The 23,158-nt window shown below is 36.3% G+C and overlaps 1 long non-coding RNA gene across 2 annotated transcripts in view; it reads left to right on the top strand.

The window, feature by feature from the left end:
* The window catches only part of LOC149801839 (uncharacterized), a 36,182-nt gene extending 13,188 nt beyond the window's left edge, over positions 1 to 22,994 (top strand). For both annotated transcript variants that reach the window (XR_016420482.1, XR_016420481.1), the window contains 2 exons: positions 18,730 to 18,862; positions 22,100 to 22,994. This is a non-coding gene — a long non-coding RNA (uncharacterized LOC149801839). The remainder of the gene's footprint in view (positions 1 to 18,729; positions 18,863 to 22,099) is intronic.
* The last annotated feature ends 164 nt before the right edge of the window (positions 22,995 to 23,158 follow it).

The raw sequence follows: 23,158 nt of genomic DNA, 5'->3' as shown, positions 1-23,158 counted from the left end.
CTAGTCTCTATTCCGCCTCTCTCCTAGAGACTCGGGACTAAACCACACCGGAAGTCTGTCTCCTAAAAGCTTCCTGTGAAAACACAAGGACGTTATTTCCTTAGCCATTTCGTCTCACACTAAACCAACAATCAATCATCAGATAAAGGCTATTACATTTTTCGGTCACGCATTCGTGCACATCGAAATACCCATACGCTCTTTTATGGTAAATAACGTCGTAATAAAAGCACGGTATCAACTACTTATCATACTGACATCAATAAATTGCGTCGCATCCGTATATATATATATATATATATATATATATATATATATATATATATATATATATATATATATATATATATATATATATATATATATATATATATATATATATATATATATATATATATATATATATATATATATATATATATATATATATATATATATATTCTTGATCTCATTATACTGAACACATCAGTCAAACGCATCTGTACACTACACTCCCACAAGTGTACACAAATATTCAAAATATCCATATTAACTAATTTTACACCCTGAAACCATTTTCCGAAGCTACAATTCAATTCAACAGTTGCAAAATACAGATATCACATGAATAAATGCACTAGTTTACTACGAATTAACCAAATAGCGAATTACAATATTAATTCTAACTACGAGCTAGCAATCTACATAATTCTTTACATAATCATAGCTCATTTCTCAAATAAGCATGAAATTAAACACTACAAAGGTAATTCTACGTACCAACGATTCTAGTAATGAAGTATACATACTGTACATAATTACAATTACAATGCCGTAATATTCTGCAACAATCAAGCAAATAACTCACTGACCTTTACGAAGTTTTGTCGTTCCTTAGAAGTTCCTAAGTTTTCCCGCCAATTCACGAGTGGCTTCCCGAAGTTATTGCTACAACTTATCAGCACCATGTTTCACAATGAATGGGGCTTCTAGTCTAAAGTACTCAGTTAAATTCGAGTTGAAATGGTGACCACACCCTCTCTCAATTCCGATTGGATATCGATTCTACCCTGTTCTATTCAACTTAGCAGACAGTGCTCCGAACGTCTGGTGAGATTTACGACGCCAATAAGGGTCCTTTGTTCTTAAACAAAGCGTTCAACGTCCACATGTGATTTTTGGCGCCCATCAAGCTGGGCTCTCGTAACAATTACGAACAGAACCACTATAGCCGCGGAGTCCAACATATATACATGGCTTCTAACCAATTCCTTTGTTTCTGACTTACGTAATTGCGGGCAGGCAACGTGATATGATTTAATATATATTTATTTCATTTTAATTGTCTGTCAGTTTTATTATTTTTATATTTCATTACATGATATTGTAATGTAAATTTATTCAATAGAGATGATACTTTTTTTTAGAAAATAGTTTGACATTGACTTAGTTTATAAACACCAGGTGTTGGTCTAAATCCTAACCTTGTTCAGAATTTGTAGCAACCTTCATAAACAAGTTCTAGTTTATTTTAAAATTATTGGTTTTTTCCAAGTCATGATGGGATCTTGTCTTTAAGATATAAACCATTTTGTTTTAATTCTTAGAGTAAAATGATTGGTTTTCGTCAGGGTCAAACTGGGTAAACGTGATCTGTAACAAGTATTTGTTTCTATAAACATCTAGAAGATGATCACCTGACCTTGCTTACGTGTTAGAAAGCCAATATAACCCATGTTTTGGAGACTTAATCAGTAGAAGTTGTGTCGTTAAACTGTTCGTTGTATATTGTGATGTTTAGAGATATTTCAAATTACTTGGATTCACAAGGATTAATTCTGTTATTTTTCTGGAAAATACGTGTGCTTATGTAATATTGTGGAACAAGCACAGTTTTTTTAAATAGCAATTAAATTTATTCAGCTATCAAAAACCGGAGTGATAATTCTTATTTCTACAAGGAATTGTAGACTTCAACACTACAGATTGTAGCATACGTTATCGTCTTCCATCTTGGAGTCTTCGACGGGATTCGAACGTGAAATCAGTAGAACATTTTGTTATTTGGACTACTAACATTTTATTCTCGGATTATTTTTGGATCATTTTTGGATTTGATTCTATAAAACCGTAAGAAACACCCACTTTCTATGTACAGCTACAATCTGTAAAAACTGAAGTCTATATTTATAATTTCAAAATTTCCAGCTCCAGTGACGTCACTGTACTAGTTACTAGGGGAATAATGGCAACAATGTTCCAAGTGGCTGACCTGAATATGCGCTTTTGTAGGTATGTAGATAGTTGAAATAATTTGATAGGGATAAAGGGAGTTTTATAGGGACAAACAGAGACCAATACATACAAACAAACAAACGTACGCGCGCACACATTAAAACAAAAACAAAAAAAACCACACAAAAATGTACGCAGAAGGGAGGGAAAACAAACCCAACATATACTATCAACACATACACATAATGGAGGGAAATCAAACCCCATATATACTAGCCACACAAACGTACGCGAACGCATGCAAACACAATATCTGCTATCCACAAAAACGTAAGCGAACGAATACAATCACACACTCTACTATCCACACAAAAGGGAAAAAGAAAATACAAACGCAAAATATACTATCCACACTGAGGGAAGAGGGAAAAAAAAACCTAATTCTACTATCTCAACAAAAGGGAGGAAAATATACGAACAAAACAGAAAGGCGGGAAATCAAACCCAAAATATTCTATCCACACACGGGAAGAGGGAAAAAAATCTACTATCCACACAACTTACGCGAACGCATACAAACCCCAAATCTACTATCCACACACGGGAAGGAGAAAGAAAAAACAAACCCCAAATCTACTATCCACTCACGGGAAGGAGAATGAAAAAAAAACAAACCCCAAATATACTATCCACACAAGGTACGCGAACGCATACAAATACACAATCTGCTATCCACTCAGACGGGAAGGGAAAAAATACAGGAATACAAAACACTCTACTATCCACAGAAATGTACGCGATCGAATACAAACACAAATACAAACACACACACACACACACAATCACACACATATATCAGTAAAGGAGTAAGTGTTTATAGTCACACTACTCCACACTCATACCAATTGGCAATTTGAATAGTCTCTTTTCCAGAGATCTGGGTAGCACTGAAAAGGGCCGTTTTGTGGACACAGATTATGGCAATCTTTTATCGTCTGAGATTGACTACCCGTCTGGCGGCAGACTTTCCCACAGGATAGGGTCTGCTTCTTTGGAAAGATAACTTTTTTGTGTCCACACGGCAGTCGACAAATCCTCAGTATGGTTCCTGCTTCGTTGTTGCTGCTGTTGCTGCATCTCTCTCTCTCTCTCTCTCTCTCTCTCTCTCTCTCTCTCTCTCTCTCTCTCTCTCTCTCTCTCTCTCTCTCTCTCTCTCTCTCTCTCTGCTCTCTTTGCCTCTGAAGACTGTACTTCTCCGTCCACTCTTCTTTCTCTTTCTTGGTTTCCTCGCTGAAGACCTTTTCTATCAGGTCTTTCGTCACTTTCAACATTCTGACATTCTCTATCTCTTCATTCTTGGGTATCAGGCTTAAATTCACTTAAGCTTCCTTCAGCCTGGTTACTCTTGAACACATCTTCATAGGAGGATGGGTCAACAATGGACAGTTTTAAGCCAGACATTATTGACTGCTCTCAAGAATTCGTCTTTGGAATTTTGGTTCTCGAAGATGATATTGTGGAGAAATTCTTTGCCGTGCGTCAATGCGGCATCTTTCAAAGAGTGCAATCCTCGTGTCACCATCGGTTTCAAAACCGGGGCCATCGAACGAAAGGCCGATTTCAGCATATCTCATAGACCATGCCTTCGGGTTGAGCGACGCCTCGGTACACTGGATACATGGCTTACAACTCGTTGGAGAATCGTTTTCGAAAATGGAGTCTCACCGTGACTTTCCCTTTGGAGAATGGACTATTTTGTCCCAGATCTTCTTTTATAGCAATGTTGGAGTGTCAAAATACGACTTACTAACGGGTAAATAGTGAGGATATACAAAGTCGCAGTGAACGAGATAGGTGTTTCCACCTTCTTGGTCATTGACCGTGGTAGAATCCACTTTGAAAGGAAGGACACGTAGTAACAGTACGGAGGCGTGTCTCACTACGTTGTATTCCACCAAAAAGGAATACACAAAGATCAAATTGAGTCTTTGGTTTAGTTTTACAGGGGATCCTAAAGGTATGTAAAAATCCATTTTAATGGGATCTTTGGGCTCAAAGTATGTGCTACCATCTGCCAATGTCCATCCAACATTTCAAACAAACTACCATTAAACCTGATGGACAACGTTTCGATATCCTGAAATTTCATCAGTAGGTGACGTGCCACTTTATGGTACTCAATTTTAACAGTTGTTTTCATTCTGTTTAGGGCTTTGTGAAACGCTGCCTCGAACCTGACAGCAATGATGTCCACCAATTGTTCACCGCGAAGTTAATAGCCTGACGAAATTTACAACGTGTAATTGCTGAAGGATGGATTGTTTGCTAACTTTGTGTCACCTGAAAAACTGATTTCATTCATCTCTTCTTGCAATTGGACGTTCAGGATTTCGACCTGGAAAGTGTTTTGAGTGTCAATGATGTTTTTGATTTGTGTAGGGTAAATCATTTCCACCAACGCCACTTCCAAATGGGCTTCGTGATCTAACTGGGTGGCCTGAGGTAATTTGGCCGGGTAACAACACAAAATATTGTTGGGAAACACCTACATGGAACTGTCACTGGGTACGGTTAAGTACAATTGGTTGATATTCATAATTCCAGAGTTCAGCTGCTGTCCGAGGGGTCACTCGAAGTCAGAGGAGTGTCTAAAAGAGGATTGCTGTTTTGGTCATTGTCGGAGTGATGACTGACTTTGGACACAAGACTCCCGTTGTTAACGTTTTAAGAGTATTTCAGAGAAGGATTGGGGAGAATGTAACCGATGGTGAAAAATGAATGTCACGTTTCTTTAATTCTGTTTGGAAAGCTTGGTTCAGAAATTCGGTGCCTTTGTCGGTTTGCCATCGAAGAGGATTGACGATCACTTTGTTTTATCACCAGTTTGAGGGCTCTCACTAACTCACTGCTCGATTTGGAAGTCAATGATACGGCCTAGTCAAATTTGGAAAAGACGTCAATGACACAAAGCAAATATTTGTTGCCACGATTGTAGGTGGCCAAATGAGAGACATCAACTAAATCGACTTGCCATTGACGATCGATGCCTTCCACTGGGTGCGACTTATGGAAAATTTTCGTCGAATGGATTTGTGTAAAGTGTACGTGGCTTGTTATTGTAACCATCGTTGCACTTGAGGTAAACGGAGATTTTTCAGACAGGTTTTGGCAGCACTATACAATTTCTGAACTCCACCGTAACCTGCAGAATAGGCTGGATCTTCATATATTCTTTCTAACACCTTCTCCAGTTTAAATGTCACCCAGTTTAGGCTACTCTGGATGGGGCGTAATGATGGTTTGGAAACGGCTTTACGTGTCAGATATGCCACGGGAGTAGAAGTCGAGGGTAGTGGTGTCGGTGGTGGTGTTGGTAATGGAATGGCTTTGGTCTTCGTTTCGTTTTTCACTTCTGGTTTCCCTTCTTTCGTTTGGACTTCTGTCGAAGGAGGAGTGGACATCATCTTTTTAACCCAAGCTTTAAGTTCTTCTCGTTGGGGAGTGGGGGAAGGGGTCAACAAGGACGCTGAAATCGTATTAGGAATGGGAGCTACTGGCGGTGTTTGAAAGACTTTTCGTACCTTTTCTTCCTCAAGCATTCGTGGCACTGGGTCTGACGTGACCGCTAGGGGTGGTGGTAATTGTGGTGGCTGTGATGAACTTTCCATCAGGGTCTTAAAACTTTCAGAGCTGGCGGAGTTGTTTCGTCTAAAGATCTCTGGTGAAAGAGTTGCAGTCGTTTCAACAGTTGACCGCACCTTTGAGATTTTTCTGTTTCGGACAAATCGTTGCGATCGATCAACGGTTGCAGTTCGTTGTGTAACTGGGACATCTTGGTCAAAGAGGATTGGGAGGCAAATGCGGGGTCCGTTGTTCTTGCAAATGATGGTATTCCATCCACCGTGTGTTAGGCACTAGAGCCAGTTTTTGTCCTCCCATCCAATTTCATTGGTCACATCTGAGATCGTTTGACTCCAGAGGTCCATTGTATCTTCGTGGTCATCTTTTATTTTTTTAACTGGTTCCCATGAGTATTCCAAGCATTGTTCCAAATGCTCCTTTCAGCAAGAGTCCAAACAAAATGGGCAAAGCTCATTTGCCTTGTACCAACATCTTTTTCTTTTGACGGATGGGTATTTTCTTTAGACCATTTGGCAAAGAACGTGTCGAAGCTTGGCTAAGCATTCTTTCTGATGTGGCAACAAAGGTATCGTGCCTTTCAAGATATGCAGGCAACATTCACATTCACTCACAGTATCGACGACGTCCTTGGAGACGGTTTGAATGAGTTGTGTTCGCTTGGGCGAAGAAGCTTTGAACAGGACAGGCAGCATGTCCCAATGTTTGGCTAAACGAGGAGGAATTCCTTTCCTTTTCTTTCCTTTTTAGCCAAAGTGTGGTGTCCATTTCTTTACGGGACATCTTTGGGTGTTAAAGATCACACAAACATTGATCCCCATCCTTTACCGCAGGTCTTTTGTTACTGAAATGTGTCGCCACTGATTGTCTTTACGTCGTAACAACTTGATGAAAGGCATGACTCGTCGCGGAGCGGTTCGCAATGAATTAAATCGGAACAGTTCTTGCTTGGACAAATCCAATAAATCCTGTAACATGCCAGATCTCTCTTCGACTTTGATTTTTAGGGCAGATACTTTGTGAGCAGCTGCCACTGCAGCTAAAGAGGATGAGGGTGTCACCACTGGAGAAGTTCTTAAAGATGCGAGTTTCCATTGTTTCATCAATTTGGAGTGGCATCGTCGTATGCATGAGTCAGCCAATGCATTCATAACTCTTTGGCTAAGACTTGCACTAGCGATTTATCTCTAGAGCTTTTAAACAAGATCACGTAATGAGCATTAAGTATAATGGTGCAATGGGATTTACTTTGTTGAAACAAATTTTGAGTGATGTAAATGATACTGGCATTACGATGATGTCCTTTGCGCATAAACCATAGTTTAATTTCTTCTTCTTCTTCTCTTAACATGTCATCGAAGGGTTTGACTGGGGTCAGGCACGATCTCGTCTTCGACAGGAATTCCTTCCACAAACACGATACAATCGCCTTGACTTTCTCACAACAGACTGTACGCCGATTGCCAATCTTTTTAGCACCACACGATCCGTTGAGATGAAAGATCAGTCAAATGATATTTATTTTCGATCAAACATTTGACAAATTCGGTTTTGCCTGAACCGCTAGGTCGTGCAATTAACATGTTAAGGGGAGGCAAAGATACAAGGCATCCCAACTAGCACGATCTAAGTGTTCGTCGATGTCTTTGAAAGTGGAGGAAAACGGAGCAGAGAGAGCAGATGTAGCCATAGTGCAGGTAATGCCACTTTTGACACGAAGAGAGACATACAAGAGTTTATATTCTTTTTCAGATCACGTTTATTTCAACACATGTTTAAATAATGGAAAAACACGAAAGACAAAAATACATAAAGCCCAAATGGTTAAATACAGCGATAAAATACACATCACAAAGATCAAAGTGAAATATAAACAAGTGACTGTACAACATGTTTATGGTAACAAAGGTATCCTAGGGTACAGAACACAGGTGTCCGTCCGAAATGATCTTTCGGGAAAGTCCATGACAGTCCTGTCTCTCAATGGAATCTGTTGTATTACGAGTGATAAAGTTCGTGGCATGGTAGTTGGTTTTTATACCCTCTTTTTCGGAAACAATTAGTGTACTTTCTGAACAGGGATGATCGTATTCCAGTAGCGAATCTAAATGGTTCAGTCATTGACATGCACATCAGACGCCGTTCAGACGTTTCCTCTTGAACTAAGTTTACATTGTATAAAAAAGTCTGGTAACCATCTAGAAAATCATCAGTCTGTTCATCCATCATTTTGTGTCTTGATTTGTTTCTAAAATCACACACTGACGCCATAGAATATTGGGTTAAATGGGTTTTGAGGTGTCAGTATTGGTTTGGGTGTTTGGTAGAGTTGGTCATTGTAGCTGGGGACTTAGGTGCTTAAAAAAAAATCTTCCTCACTCTGTGTTGATAGTATATAATAGGTTATTTTCTTCACTCTGTGTTGATAGTATATATAATGGCTTATTTCATCACTCTGTGTTGATAACATAATGGTTTTCTTCTTCCCTCTGTATGGTTAGTTGTATGCGTTCGCGTACGTTGAGGATAGTATATTTGGGTTAACGTTGTTTTTGCTTCTACCCTCTGTCGTGTGTGTGTATTTGTGTGTTTGTATGCGTTCGCGTACGTTTGAATTGATAGTATATTTGAGGGTTTGTATGCGTGCGCGTTCGTTTGTGTGGATAGTAGATATTGTGTTTGTATGCGTTCGCGCACGTTTGTGTGGATAGTATTGTTGGTGTTTGTCTTCTGTTGTGCCTGACGTAGTTGTACTAAAATCAAACAAAAACAAGAACAGCAACAAATATATAACAAACACATAGTAATTTAAGGTAAATCCATCTTTGAGAACACACCATAAAAACAACATTTCGAGAGAGACAAAGACACAAACGCATACGATGTCGAACTTTCTTTCGTATTATGCTAGTTCGTTCCACGCATGGTCAGTTTTATCCTATATGCAGGCCTAGTTCAGTACATTTTCAGGTCAGCGTCATTAAATGTATCTAAAGCTACCTAACTAGTTTTAAATACTTCGTGTGAACCAAATTATATATTGTTTGCTACATTTAATGACGCTAACCTGAAAAATGGCTGTGCTACAGATAGGATAAAATTCTCAATGATGTGTGAAATGAACTATAACAGAAAACACTTATCCATGCACACAGACTATAGACCTATACACTTCGTAGCCTCCCAACTCTCTTAACAACTACGGAAAACTTAGTAAACTTGGTAACAGCCAGAAAAGTGTTATATAAAACATGCTTTATTCTAATTTTGCTAAGCATCTCCACTGTGCCCCGCTTGAATCAAAAATATACCTACAATATTTAATGACAAATAATGCACTTACCAGCCAGAAGGAATCAACACATTAATCCATAAGCAAATTTCACTCTAGCACTTGCCATATTTCCAGAACAGAAAAATAAATGTTCAAAGAATCCGTGAACTTGAAAGTTCAGCACATGGTTATCCGCTAGAGTCCGTTTTTTGGAGGATCTAACCAACACTAGACCATAACGATTTAAAGAACTACCGCCCAGTTTCTAATCTCCCATTCATTTCAAAAATCTTAGAAAAGGTTGTTCTATCCCAGCTTGTATCTCATCTAAATTCAAATAGTCTTTTTAGCAATGTACAATCTGCATATCGCCCTTCCCACAGTACTGAAACTACTCTTCTAAAAGTAGTTAATGACATTTTGTCTGCGTTGGATAGCGGAAAGATTACAGTCCTGACCCTCCTTGATTTCTCTGCAGCATTTGACACAGTAGACCATGATATATTACTTCACCGTCTCCAGCATGTATTTGGCATTCATGATACAGCCTTACTGTGGTTCAAGTCCTACTTGGTCAACAGGACACAAATTGTAACTGCAAATGGAATACACTCCAGCCCAGTTGATCTATGTTGTGGTGTTCCACAGGGGTCTGTTCTTGGATCTGTTCTCTTCATTCTGTACACTCAGTCGCTCTCAAGTGGCATAGATCATCATCCAGTGTCTCACCAATTGTACGCTGATGACACCCAGATATACAATTCTAGCCACCCAACTGAAGGTGATGGTATCATCCAAGGTGTAGAGAGGTGCATTTCTGATGTGAAATCATGGATGACGTGTAACAAGCTGCAGATGAATGATGATAAAACTGAGGCCATTCTGATCACAACACAAAGACTTTCTCATTCACATCCTTTACCTCAAACAATAATTATCAGCAACGCCAACATTAAATTCACACAATCAGTACGAAACCTAGGTGTTACTCTGGACAGGACTCTCACATTGCACCAACATGTCATGAGCATATGCAAGGCTGCATATCTTGATCTGAGACGCATCAGCTCAATTCGCAAATATCTTTCAGTTGATGCCACTAAAACACTTGTTTGTTCATTAGTACTTTCAAGACTGGACTATTGTAACTCAATTCTGTCTGGTTCATCTCAATATCTACTCCAGAAACTTCAAAAAGTTCAAAACACTGCTGCTCGGATCATACTTAGAGTACCACGATCAGAGCACACCTTCCCGCTGCTCTGTACCCTACACTGGCTATCCATTCGATCCAGAATCAAACACAAAATTTGTTCTCTGTGCTACATTTCGCTGTCGAACTCTAGTCCAACATACCTATCTGACCTCACCTATGTGTACACACCAGCAAGATACTTACGCTCCTCTTTTGACAATCGTATACTCATTATTCCCACTATGAAAACAAAGTCATATGGACAGCGTTCTTTTGCATACCAGGGCCCAGCAACGTGGAATGAATTGCCCACTGAACTTAGACACAAAGACACAGTGATCACATTCAAGAGGGCTCTCAAAACTCACTTATTTCGACTGCAAGAACAAACTTAAAAACCTAATAATGTTTCCTACCTGAAATATTCTCAGCATATTTTTTTTAATTTGTTTTTAATGTTTTTCTAATTTCGTGTTGCTTGTTTTTGTAATAATATTATTATGTTTCTTATCTTATAGGTGTTGTCTAATGTTGTAAAGCGCTTAGAGCTTCTAAAGATTAGGCGCTATACAAAGTCCTCATTATTATTATTATTATTATTATTATTATTATTATTATTATTATTATTATCTATTTTATACACGGGGGTAAATTTATAATCAATATTAAGGACAACACATGTATGTCACAAACAGTTTCACCTCCTCCAAAGAAAAGAATAGTTATATACGATAGTCACACAGATCTCTAATTACCCATGAATAATCGAAAGCAAAATATTACTCTTGGTAACAGCTTGTTCTAGGAATGACTACAGTAGAGCTGAGTAGCCAATATCGTTTAATTATTTACAATATAACTTTTCAAAATTGGAACTGATGAAAATAAAACAGTTTCTTGTAATAAATAGCAATTATTTATTGTCAATTTCACATAACATCCATATATTAAATGTGATAATACCTCATTATTATGCGACGTTTTATGTTGTTATTTTTCTTTGCGCACGCATATAAACTGTGTCACACCACAGCCCTCGTTAACATATTTATATTCATGCGCCGCATGTAAACATTGGACGTGTACACTAGTGAAGAATTCGTTTTACTTTAAAGGAATATATTGGGTGAGAAAACTAATCAGCGTTGGGGTTTGGACCGGGACAAGGAAATCCCAGTCATGGGGTTACATTATATGTTTCCCCACTCGGACAAGCCTCGTGGAGAGACAAATAATATAACCCCTTGACTGGGATTTCCTTGTCTCGGTCCAAACCCCAACATAGATTCTATATATCTCTCCTGTATTTGTTTCTCCCTCGAGTAGCTCATATTTAGGTCAGCCTCTTTCTACATTGTTACTAATATTCAATACCGTGATTGTCACCTCAACTGTTCCATTCATATTGTACCTATGCAACAACGCCGCTTTCCCTTGACGCTATACAGTCCTAGTAATCCCATGTTCAATTTCTCACTGAAGGTGATCTGAAAATTTATTGAGGCTATATCGTCCCCATTTACTACTCCAAACTTCTTTTAATTTTCATATTTTTCTGACGTTATCTTCTTTTCTTCTCTCTTGAAACTTGATCTGGTTTGTTTCTGAAATCTGTATTCCTGTCCTCAAGCGAAAAACTACGATTTGGAAGGGAAAAAGCTTAGCACGTTTTTAGTAGGGAAGTTCTAAAAGGGGGGAGACAGAGGGTTTTGAAAGCGCAAATAAATCTGCGAATAAGCGCATAACTTGTGAACATGTTCACATGAAAAAAAGTCCCAGATGCGGCAATAATTCAAAATGGAACTTTAGGAATTAAAGGAAGTGAGTAATATAAAGAAATGTGACAGATGTCCATTTAACGGGCTTGTATTTAGAGACACATACAGATAAACTCCAATCGAAATTTCATTACAAATTCTAGAAGGACAAACTGGCTACTTTTCAAGGAATAACTCACAGTACAGACAGAAGTAAAGAAACTGCCCACATTCTTTTGTTTGATGGGCTTTATGCTAACAACACGGGATACAGGATGTAAACACCACCGACCTTGCCCAGGGTGTGGTCAGATTGGACGTGGTATACATGATGTATAACATCACTGGCTATGAAAGAGATGTGATCAAATTGGGCATGGTATATAGGGTGTATGCACCAGTCATACCCTAGATGTTATCAAATTGGACATGGAAAATAGAATGAATACACCAGCGACCATGACCCAGGTTGGTCAAATTGGATCTGGTATATAGGATTATAAACCGACCATGCCACAAATGTGACCAAATTGGGCATTGTATATAGGATTATACACCATCCACGATGCCCTAGATGTGATCAGATTGGACATAGGATGTTGGAGGTATATACCTATTATGCCCCAGATGTGGTCAAATTTGACATGGTGTATAGGATGTATACACCACCGACCATGCCCCAGGTTGGATCAAATTTGACATTGTATATAGGATGTATACACCACCGACCATGCCCCAGTGGGGTTAAATTGGGCATCGTATATATGATGTATACACCGAACATGCCAAATATGTGATCAAACTGGACAGTGCTTAAAGGATGTATACACCACCGACTATGCCCCAGATGTGATCAAATTGGACATGGTATATATGATGTATACACCACTGACCATGCCCGAGGTTTGGTTATATTGGACATGGAATATAGGATGTATACACCAACCATGCCGCAAATTTGATCAAATGTAACATGGTATATAGGATGTATACACCACCGACCATGCGCAGCTATGGTCAGATTGGACATGGTATATAGGATATGTACACCGACAATGCTATAAATGCCGAATTGGACATGGTATGTAGGATGTGTGTGTGTGTGGCCCAAGGTTTGGTCAAATTGGACATGCAGCAAGGAATTGGATGAATCCAGCCACTGTCAAACAACAACAAAAGCTTGTGCTGATGCCGGATGGAATAGCATTCCAAATTCGGATGATCTGGAACATAATTCTGACATACAATTGGATAAAAATGCAACACTTGAAAATGAGAATGAATAGAAAACTTAGTAAAATCAGAAACAGTAGATAGAGACTTAGAGGTAGAGAACACCCAATCAAAATACGATAATTACCATGATGAAACACCAGCAAAGACCAGGGCGAATTCACTAAAACGCCAAACAAATTACAAATGCAATATAAAACAAACAACTGGAAAACGACAGAAAGAGAGAAATAGAACCAAAACAACCCAACAAGAAACAAACGGTAAAAGAACGAACATATAGCAAAAATAAACGAAGAGAGTTACGTGCGCGAAAACCCTGGCTCCTGTGCAGGAGAACCAGCACAGAAGCAGAAACACAATCATATCACATGATAAAAGGATGGGTGGAGAAAAAGATCCTGTTTCTTTGTCTCCCAAAACAATCAGCAAACAGCAATTTTGGATTTAGGTCATAATGCAAATGTGTTTAGTACATATCGTATGTCGCGCCATAGGCTAACTACATTCGATATAATCTATTGTTTGGTACATGTTTTACGATGAAACTGGATTCATATTAGTCCCAGTATGTTTGTTTTTCGTTTCTGTAGCATGCATGCCATAGAAAGATAACATGAAGATACAATGGCAGAAAACAATTATTTTAATAACAAAAATAAGCCACTGATAAGTACAATACAACACAGCAACATGTAATGCGGATGCAATTTAGCTGTATACAGTGGTATCACATAAAATGCTATTGCACTATTATCCATGAATAAGCATGGCCACTTCTTTCTTACAATTATGCTCCAATATCAATGAGTAAAATACAACTTTTTCTAAAAGTTTTATATCTGGTTATAGGACATACGGTACTAATTATACGGAAGAACTGTGAACCAGTCTAGAAATGGATGAACAAATAATAGAGTATATACGAGGTTTGGTGGTCCATAATTACTTAATAATGAAAATTGAAATTTTAGCAAAAATATATTTTGAGAGCTTATCCTATCTGTAATTTTAAAAAATATAGACAAAATTATATTGATGCAATTTTAGTATTTTTACAGGCTTGACTTAGGAGTACTCAATAATGAAAGCTACTGATTCATTTGGTGCAAACTCAATAACGTGTTTCATGCACATGTAGATTACAAAAATGCCGCGGGTCATATGGTGTTCTCCACATAGAAGCTTGCACCAAGGATATTTGTGCATGGAGAAATATGTCTGATCATCAGCACCCAGAAATTTTAAGTTATTGAATTTTGAATATGATGGTGTTTCCATATGTTTACTATGGGAGTTGAATTAGTACCGTGACTCCTATAGCTCCTCCCTTTGTAGGCTATTATCAACTAGTTTACCACATCATCAGTCAAACTGAAGCCAATCATGCAAAACGTCAAACAAATTTAGGCTTTCTTTCTATTAGAAAAAATCAGGTAAAACTTTGTAATTTCGAAGTTTCTGTGTTTATTGGTTTCTTTTGTCTATGCGGTTGACAAACACATAGTGAGAGGCAGGCTAAAAACTAGTTTTGTACTCTTTGTTGTCCGTTTGTTGTATTTATCTTAAGCAATACCTGACATATAGATTTGGATTCTTTTTTATTTCTTTAAAAAAAAAAGATTACCCCCTTAATGTACTATCAATTTGACTCCACTAAAAAATTGGTGTCCCAGGCACGGACGCTGTAACTAGAACAATATTCCGGACCTTATTGTCTTTGATAGATTAATTTAAGAGAAAGGATGACTATCATACGAAAATGGTGAACGTGGCACGCAGGATGTAAGGTGATAAGTGTATCTGACAAGAATATGTGCTCATGCTCGATATAATGTGCCCTTTCTGCTTTTTTAAAAGTGCTAGTAGAGATACATTGGGCATTTTATAGATTTGACTGGTCGACGGGGCCGCACTACAAAGCCGAATTGTAGACTTCTCTTTAATGTCAGCAGTTAAAATTAAGAGCCTTGCGAGAACAAACTAGAGTTTTAAAATATCATATCCTAAGATGTATTCTGCGATCATGGTGGTAGATTCATCTGTAAACTTGTAGGGTGCTCATATACATCGGACAACCATGTGTATATACATCGGACAACCATGTGTCATATACATCGGACAACCATGTGTCATATACATCGGACAACCATGTGTCGGGTACCGTACATATAGAGGGTCTAAAATGGGAAATGCTTTTGTGTTGAATTTATGAATAATTTCTAATATTTTTAGCCTAGGAAGTTATTCGAAGGGTTACATAAATTAATTATTACATCATTACCTATTTGAAATTCTATTTATCATAACATTTTCAACTCAGTGAAAGAGTCCAGATATAAAGAACTAATGATTTAGGGTATTTCATGTAATTCTGGCTCAGACGATGCATCATTTCTTGCATGTGAAACAATCACAGCAGAGTTGAAGCAGTTTTGCACAGTCGATACAGTAACATTTATAAGCAGACATTTCTTGTCACTAATATGAATTCAAAGAGCAACTGTCAAATTTAATATAAAATTTTATACAAACTACATAATTTCTCAGTACTGGATCTCCAGAGAAATTCCTGTGTGATGTCACATGATTCAGTCGGCTTAGGTCAGCTGGAGAAGTTGAGGCGCTATATACATGGAATTAAAAAAGGCACAGTATTGAAAATGCCAGAGGAAACAGTATTTGATTTGTGGCATATTTGTCTAACGGGATGACTACAGGATGCAAAACAAAGGTGCTTCTGAGTATAAAAATGATATATGTCGGTGCTAATGTGGATTCATATGGCTCTGTCGATTCCCAGAATGTATGATTCGTGACCGGACATTCGTAACATTTGATTTGGAAAAATGCCGTGGTACGATAACTTTCTGTCAGAGGGAGATTGACATCTATTAGCAGTCTCTTCACACTGGCAAATTTATTTGCTACTATAGATTGACATTCAAGCCAGGATTTTCTTAGGGGTTGAGTGCATATCGCGCGGTAACAACAATGTCAAGTCTCTGTCTGCATTAAACTAGACCACCGGATGCTTATATGCATAGTCGTTGTATGTTTGTGTCGGACAGCGTCATGTCTTGTTTTTTCTCGGTTCTCCCACGTTTCCGGTTTATCTAAACTAGGCGAATATCGACCCAGTTGACTCATGTTTTAGGATGAGTTTGGTATTTAGAGTATTCTATGTAGGGTAAATGGGCCATATTCTAATATACGTAGCCGCTAGGGAGTTTATTTCTTTTAGTCACTTTTCGCACGTCTATCCGACTTGTAAAATAAACGTGATTCCAGAAGGTGGGGCAAGGAAAATACACCACGGTGGCAGCCAATTAATAACAAGAATATTGTGCACGGATCTCATGGGCTTTGGGCTTATTTTGGTTCAAGCAGATTCACCTAAAATGTTATGTTACCAGTCGACACATCAAAACTAATAAACAACAAACAATGCACGTAAAGTGTTCCAACTAGGTGATACACCCTCTTTAGTGTCTATGTTGTTTGTTCTATTGATCACTCCCAATAAAACCGCATAAATCCAGATCAAACGGTGAAATGAATAGGTTTCTTCGAATTTGTCATCACCACTGTCAGAAGTTACAGTTAGGTAGAAATGAGATATTTGTGTTTTTCTGGATCCTTAGAATAGTTGTTGTTTTTTTTTAAATTTATATATATGTTATTATTTTGCACATACTAACTACTGTTGTATATAAAGCCATAAAACTTGATTAGTACATTCACTTCTGTCAATTATACTAGCGCCAATTAAGTAAAATTTGGTTCTAAAGACGTACTGTTCTTGGTTAAGAGGCTATGCTATTTTACGGATTCTATGCTGGAAAACCAGACAAATCATAGCATTCTACGTAATTTCATCTTCGATTTTAATCAATAATAAGTGTGAAAGAAGAGAAGAATCTTTAATTCAGTTTATGGACGGGTAATACTAAATACCGCGCGTAATACAAGTTCACTCATGTCTTCCTTTTGGTACATATCTAAAGTACAAATGATTTTCTTATATATATATATATATATATATATATATATATATATATATATATATATATATATATATATATATATATATATATATATATATATATATATATATATATGTGTGTGTGTGTGTGTGTGTGTGTGTGTGTGTGTGTGTGTGTGTGTGTTGTGCGTGCGTGTTTAACTGGTTTTAACTATATAACAGAACGAAGCAAAACCGAAAAGTTCAGTTAAATCAGCAAAATAATATATTTTTCCAGGAATATAAAGTGAAAATTCAAAAGACGTTTACAGTATTGACAATTAAAACCCAGATAATCCCAATTGTTACATCACCAGTCCAAAGGTATAGAATGTTCCGAATTAATTCAAATACTCTTAAATGTCTTGATGTACCAATAGTCTTGAATGTCTAGATGTACCACAGGGAAATAATTCAGAATATTTCTAATGAGTTCTCAAGAATCCCAAAGTAGTGTTTTGGTTCGAAAAGTTATTGAGCACTTTGTAATTCTTATGTGTATTTTAAATAAATTATTCCTCTCAAATTATATCCGAACACAATTACAAATTCTGATCAGATTCTCAGAGACTGATATTAAACAGGAATTAATACTTATAAAATTTCTGTATATACATTAACTACAGTTCACTTGACCTGAAACAAAAAAAGTGTTTCCTATGGATAAAAAAACCTCTAATTCGTAAACAAGGTCAGGTCTAAAACTGAAATTCAAGAAAACATTTTGTTTACTTCTTACAATCATGACGAAAATCAGGTAGGCAATCCCTCAATCACTGACAAATATTAAGCAAACAATATAGATATAGATAACATTAGAGTCAAACAAACATTCAGAATTCTACACTATACCCTCTAAAAATAACATCCATAATGAAAGAAGAGAAAAATCTTCAACTTGCATTGATGGTACGGATGGAACAGACAGTAATAACTCTGCAAGATTATTAGCGCCATCTTTAGATACTTTTTAAAGTGCCAATGCTATTCTCATATTCTAATACTAGCAATGTTGTCCATTTGTAATGTAATACACTGTACTATTATATATATATATATATATATATATATATATATATATATATATATATATATATATATATATATATATATATATATATATATAATGTATGTATGTATGTATATATATATATGTATGTATATATATATATATATATATATATATATATATATATATATATATATATATATATATATATATATATATATATATGTATGTATGTATGTATATATATATATGTATGTATATATATATATATATATATATATATATATATATATATATATATATATATATATATATATATATATATATATATATATATATATATATATATATATATATATATATATATATAACTTGTTTATACAGCTTCCGTCTTTTCAACTCATCTCTTCATCCTCCCCATCCAACTGAAGCACATCACTGCAAACAACCCCATGCTTCGGTACCCAGCATGTTGAGTGCCAGCAAGACCGTTGTATATGTGTACAAACCCAACAGCGTAAGCACAGTTAATGTCAATGTAAAAACATTCACCATGAGAATTCACCAGTAACCAAGCTTTAGCCACTGTTACGTTGCTGTACCTGTGTAATGATTTTATGTCATACATATTTAGATTTTTTAACATTTAAATACACATTTGTACGGTATTTTTATTATATTTTTGTCTCAGAGTCTGGTACAGACTTACTGACTAAAACCAAAGCACTTTTATCGAAAACATTCTTTTCTACCAAATACTGAACCAAGATATTTATTATTTCCTGTTTCGTTAAGGAAGCCGTTACTTCAGAAAGATAGTGTTTTCTAGCAAGTTGAATCAAATCATCTTTTTTGAAAAGATCTAATTGTTCCTGGGTAGGATTTGAAAGAAAGATTTCTATTTTTGATGACATTTTAGAAAAAGCTTGCCGATTTCACTAAGATTTCAAAATATGGGGAATTCTCATTTCAAAAAACTAAGTTTTCTGAAATATTTTATCCAAAATTCAAAATTATCCTAAGGACGAGCGCCCAATTTCTATATTACGTGTTTAGGTTCTAATAAAGAGTAACAAAGAAAGAGTGAAAACAGCAAGCTTTTTAAAATATAACAACTAATTTATTTCTCTGGAAAAATTCTGTAAAAATAAGAAAAAGAAGAACTTACAGTTTCAAGAATCAGATCCAAAAATAATCCAAGAATAATCCACGAATTAAATTGCAAAAGTTCTATTACTATATGTTCTAATAATTTCAAGTTCGAATCCTGATGGAAAATCCAAGATGGATGACGATGACGTATGCTGTATCCTGTACTATGTAGTCTTTTACAGTTCCTTGTAGAAATGTAAATAATGACACACCGGTGTTGGAAATCCAAATTAAATTTGTAAGAAATGTCTTTCCAAAATTTGTGTGAGCACTCCTCAAAATATTTCCAGAGAAAAAAGAATTAATCCTTTTGAAATCCAACGGATCTGAAGAAAATTGTAACTCAAAATCTGGCTGCAACAAAATAACTTGACATCAGATAAAATGCCCAAAACTGAGAAAGCTCTCTCTACACATCTCCATAAAAACTAACAAATACGCAGTAATGGAAAAACCGGAACCGCGAAACACAGACCACATGACCGTGTTAACCCAATATGACCCTGACGAAAACCAATCATTTTACTCTAAGAAATAAAAAATATAAAAAATTGTTTACATCTTAAAGACAAGGTTCCATCATGACCTTGGAAACAACCAACCATTTTAAAATAATATAGAACTTGTTTACGAAGGTTGCTGCAAATTCTGAAACAAGGTCAGGATTTGGATCACCACCTGGTGTTTATAAACTAAAGTTCAAGGTCAAACTATTTTTAAAAAAGTATCTTCTCTAGTGAATAAATTTACATTATAATATCACGTAATGAAAAATAAAAGAAATCGACAAACAATTATATATATATATATATATATATATATATATATATATATATATATATATATATATATATATATATATATATATATATATATATATATATATCCCATCTCTGCAACATAATGAAGTACTAGACATCACAATAAACTGCCAAACGCAGACATGGTAGCGATATGACTAAAAATGTGTTAAAGCTACGTACAAAAATTCCAAATCACACGCACACCCTTCTTTTCCGTCTTTTCCAAACAGCTCCTCATATAGCAGCACACTACTGCAAAACAACCTCATGAATGCACTGAACATATCATAATTACAGCGAAATCATTGGTAAGGTTAGTGTAAAAACATTCACCATGAGAATTCACCAGTATCCAGGCAATAGCCACTGTTTCATTGCTGTACTTGTATAATGAGTTACTGTGATGTATTTTTAGATTTGTCAAAATAAATACACATTTCTACGTTGTTCAATGGGCTAAAACATTTAGATTTAGCGATGGTCTCACGACATCATGTGCACAACGGCTGCGGAAGTTGAAGCCACTCCAGAAAGGCGATAAAAAAGAAATTCAAAACTTAGAAGGAGGTGAGGTCCATCATGCTGTGGATGCTTTTAAATTATTGCACTCCAGCTGTGCAATTTAGGATGTAATGAAACAAACGAATCATTCACTTTAGTTTCATCAACACTTGTACAAGATAATGGTCACTTTTCCATTTTTAAGAGATACCCTATACGCTTCTTCGAAGATACATCTACCTCCGTTTGAGAGTGTAGTTTTCGTCTTTTCAAACGGTACTCATGCATATCTTATATGATCTTTGTATTTATAACTTACTTGCAATGGAGTTATTAAACTGAGTAATATGGTTAAAGCTTTGCATAAAGATAAGTTAACTGTTTTTCAAAACCAGGTAAAAATCATGTAGAAAATTTATATTGCTTTGTAAAAAAAACAAATTGTCTTTGAATTGAGCGCACCAAATATAACTTATATGGCGACGTGGTATGTGTCTCGCCCTACTCAGACGCTACCCATGGGGGGCCCGAGTGGCCGAGTGGTCTAAAGCGCTCACCGTTACGAATCATTGCCATCTCATCTCTGTCTGGGTGTGGGTATGTGAGAAAACTTGCCAGTTGCTTCTGGTCGGTGTGTGGTTCTTTCCTGGGTTTTTCCGGGTTCTTCCTCCACCATTTATACTGGCCGCCATGTTCAGCCTATCTTGTGCTGAAAAATGGCGTTAAACCCTACAACAACAACAACAACAACGCTACCCATGTAAAGGCAGGCCATTTACAAACAATTAAATCTGCAGAGAAACGTATTACAAACCTCAGGTACTAATCTAACTTCCTATCTTCCTCGCAGGTTAAAACAAATCTTCAAACAACCTACTTATCCAAGCTTCCCACTAACGACCTATACACGAACCTAATTGCATATTTACATACCATTAGAGTAAATACGAACATATTTGTACATGTAGATACCATTAGAGTTGTTCTCGTAGTAAGTACAACTCACGTGTATCCTATAAAATACCATAGAACCATAAGTATAGAATATGTAACCATGTCCTTTACTGTCTTGCGTACTTCTCTTGCTTTCTTTAGTTTCGTTTCTGTTTCTCTGCACCGTGTTCTAACTTACGTGCCTGTTAATACAGGATTATTTGTTTAGAATAACGAAGTCATATATTTTCACGTTTCTTAATACTGAGTTATTTGGTTGGGATAATAAAGTCATATATTTCACGTTTCTTAAAACAGGATTTGTTTTGTTTGGAATAATAAAGTCATATATTTTCTTATTTCAGCATGTCTTGTATTGGAGGATTGTAGCGCAATCATCTGCCATGAGCTTGAACGCACGGCTCATTGCCTTGACTCGCATTGCCAATGCCTTAGACCTGTTCGTCGGAACACGTGAGATTAACAATTTCAAGCAAATATTGTTATTTACCAAAGATATTATACGAGTTATCCAAATTTAAAAAAAAAAAAACATACGGTAAACCCGTTTCAGGCTTAACAGAAACCGAATGTATCTAAACGTTTGGAAAACAATTGAAATGAAAAATGCCAATTCAGATCTTACCAAATGTTTTCGTTTGTTGTTTGTTTGTTTATTTGTCTTTTTCATTTCTTCGATTTGTATTTTTCCCACCATGACCAAACACTGTATTATTACATAATTTTGCTACTGTTTACCTGTGAACGGGATAGTAAAAATAAGATAGAACTGCATTGAAAGGACCAAAACTCAACATACAATGTCTGAAGCCTTTGGGGACTTTTATTTCTTAAATATCAGTTTCATCAATTTAGAATCAAGAATGATTAATTTTGTGAAAAGTAAGTGTACAATAATGATTGTTGCAGCTTCAAATATTGCAAAATCTTTTACAAAATACCAGTTTCTACTTAAAAGCTCTGGTAAATACTGTTTTATAATATAGGAAGGAGGTCATTTGAAAAGTTCTGATTATCTTGTTATAACTTTTTCGTTTTACAGAACATGGCAATAATTTTAATGCCGATTGATAGATAAAACTTAACATCGTAAACATTGATGTGCAGTTGCTCGCGCACCATCCTTAACACCTGTAATAGATGCGTGTGATATAACAGGTAAATCAGTGACGTAAAACTGTCGTAGAAAGAAAACAATTTCATTACTGAGAACAAATCATGCTGTACAATACGGGTGCTTTATCGATCCTCTCTGATATTTGTCAAGTCCGACTTGAATAAAATTTATGGATGTAATTCTCTATAATATCCTTATATTTTATGCCGTTTCATCGTTTTAAAGATGGTCGCGAATCCATAAAAGAGAATCCAAAGTCTGTCTACAATTGGTGAAGAGTAAGAGG

The sequence above is a fragment of the Sinohyriopsis cumingii genome, chromosome 4 (assembly GCF_028554795.1).
Source record: "Sinohyriopsis cumingii isolate HCF-2022 chromosome 4, ASM2855479v2, whole genome shotgun sequence".
Lineage (NCBI taxonomy): Eukaryota > Metazoa > Mollusca > Bivalvia > Unionida > Unionidae > Sinohyriopsis > Sinohyriopsis cumingii.
This window is presented reverse-complemented; position numbering and strand designations above follow the sequence as displayed.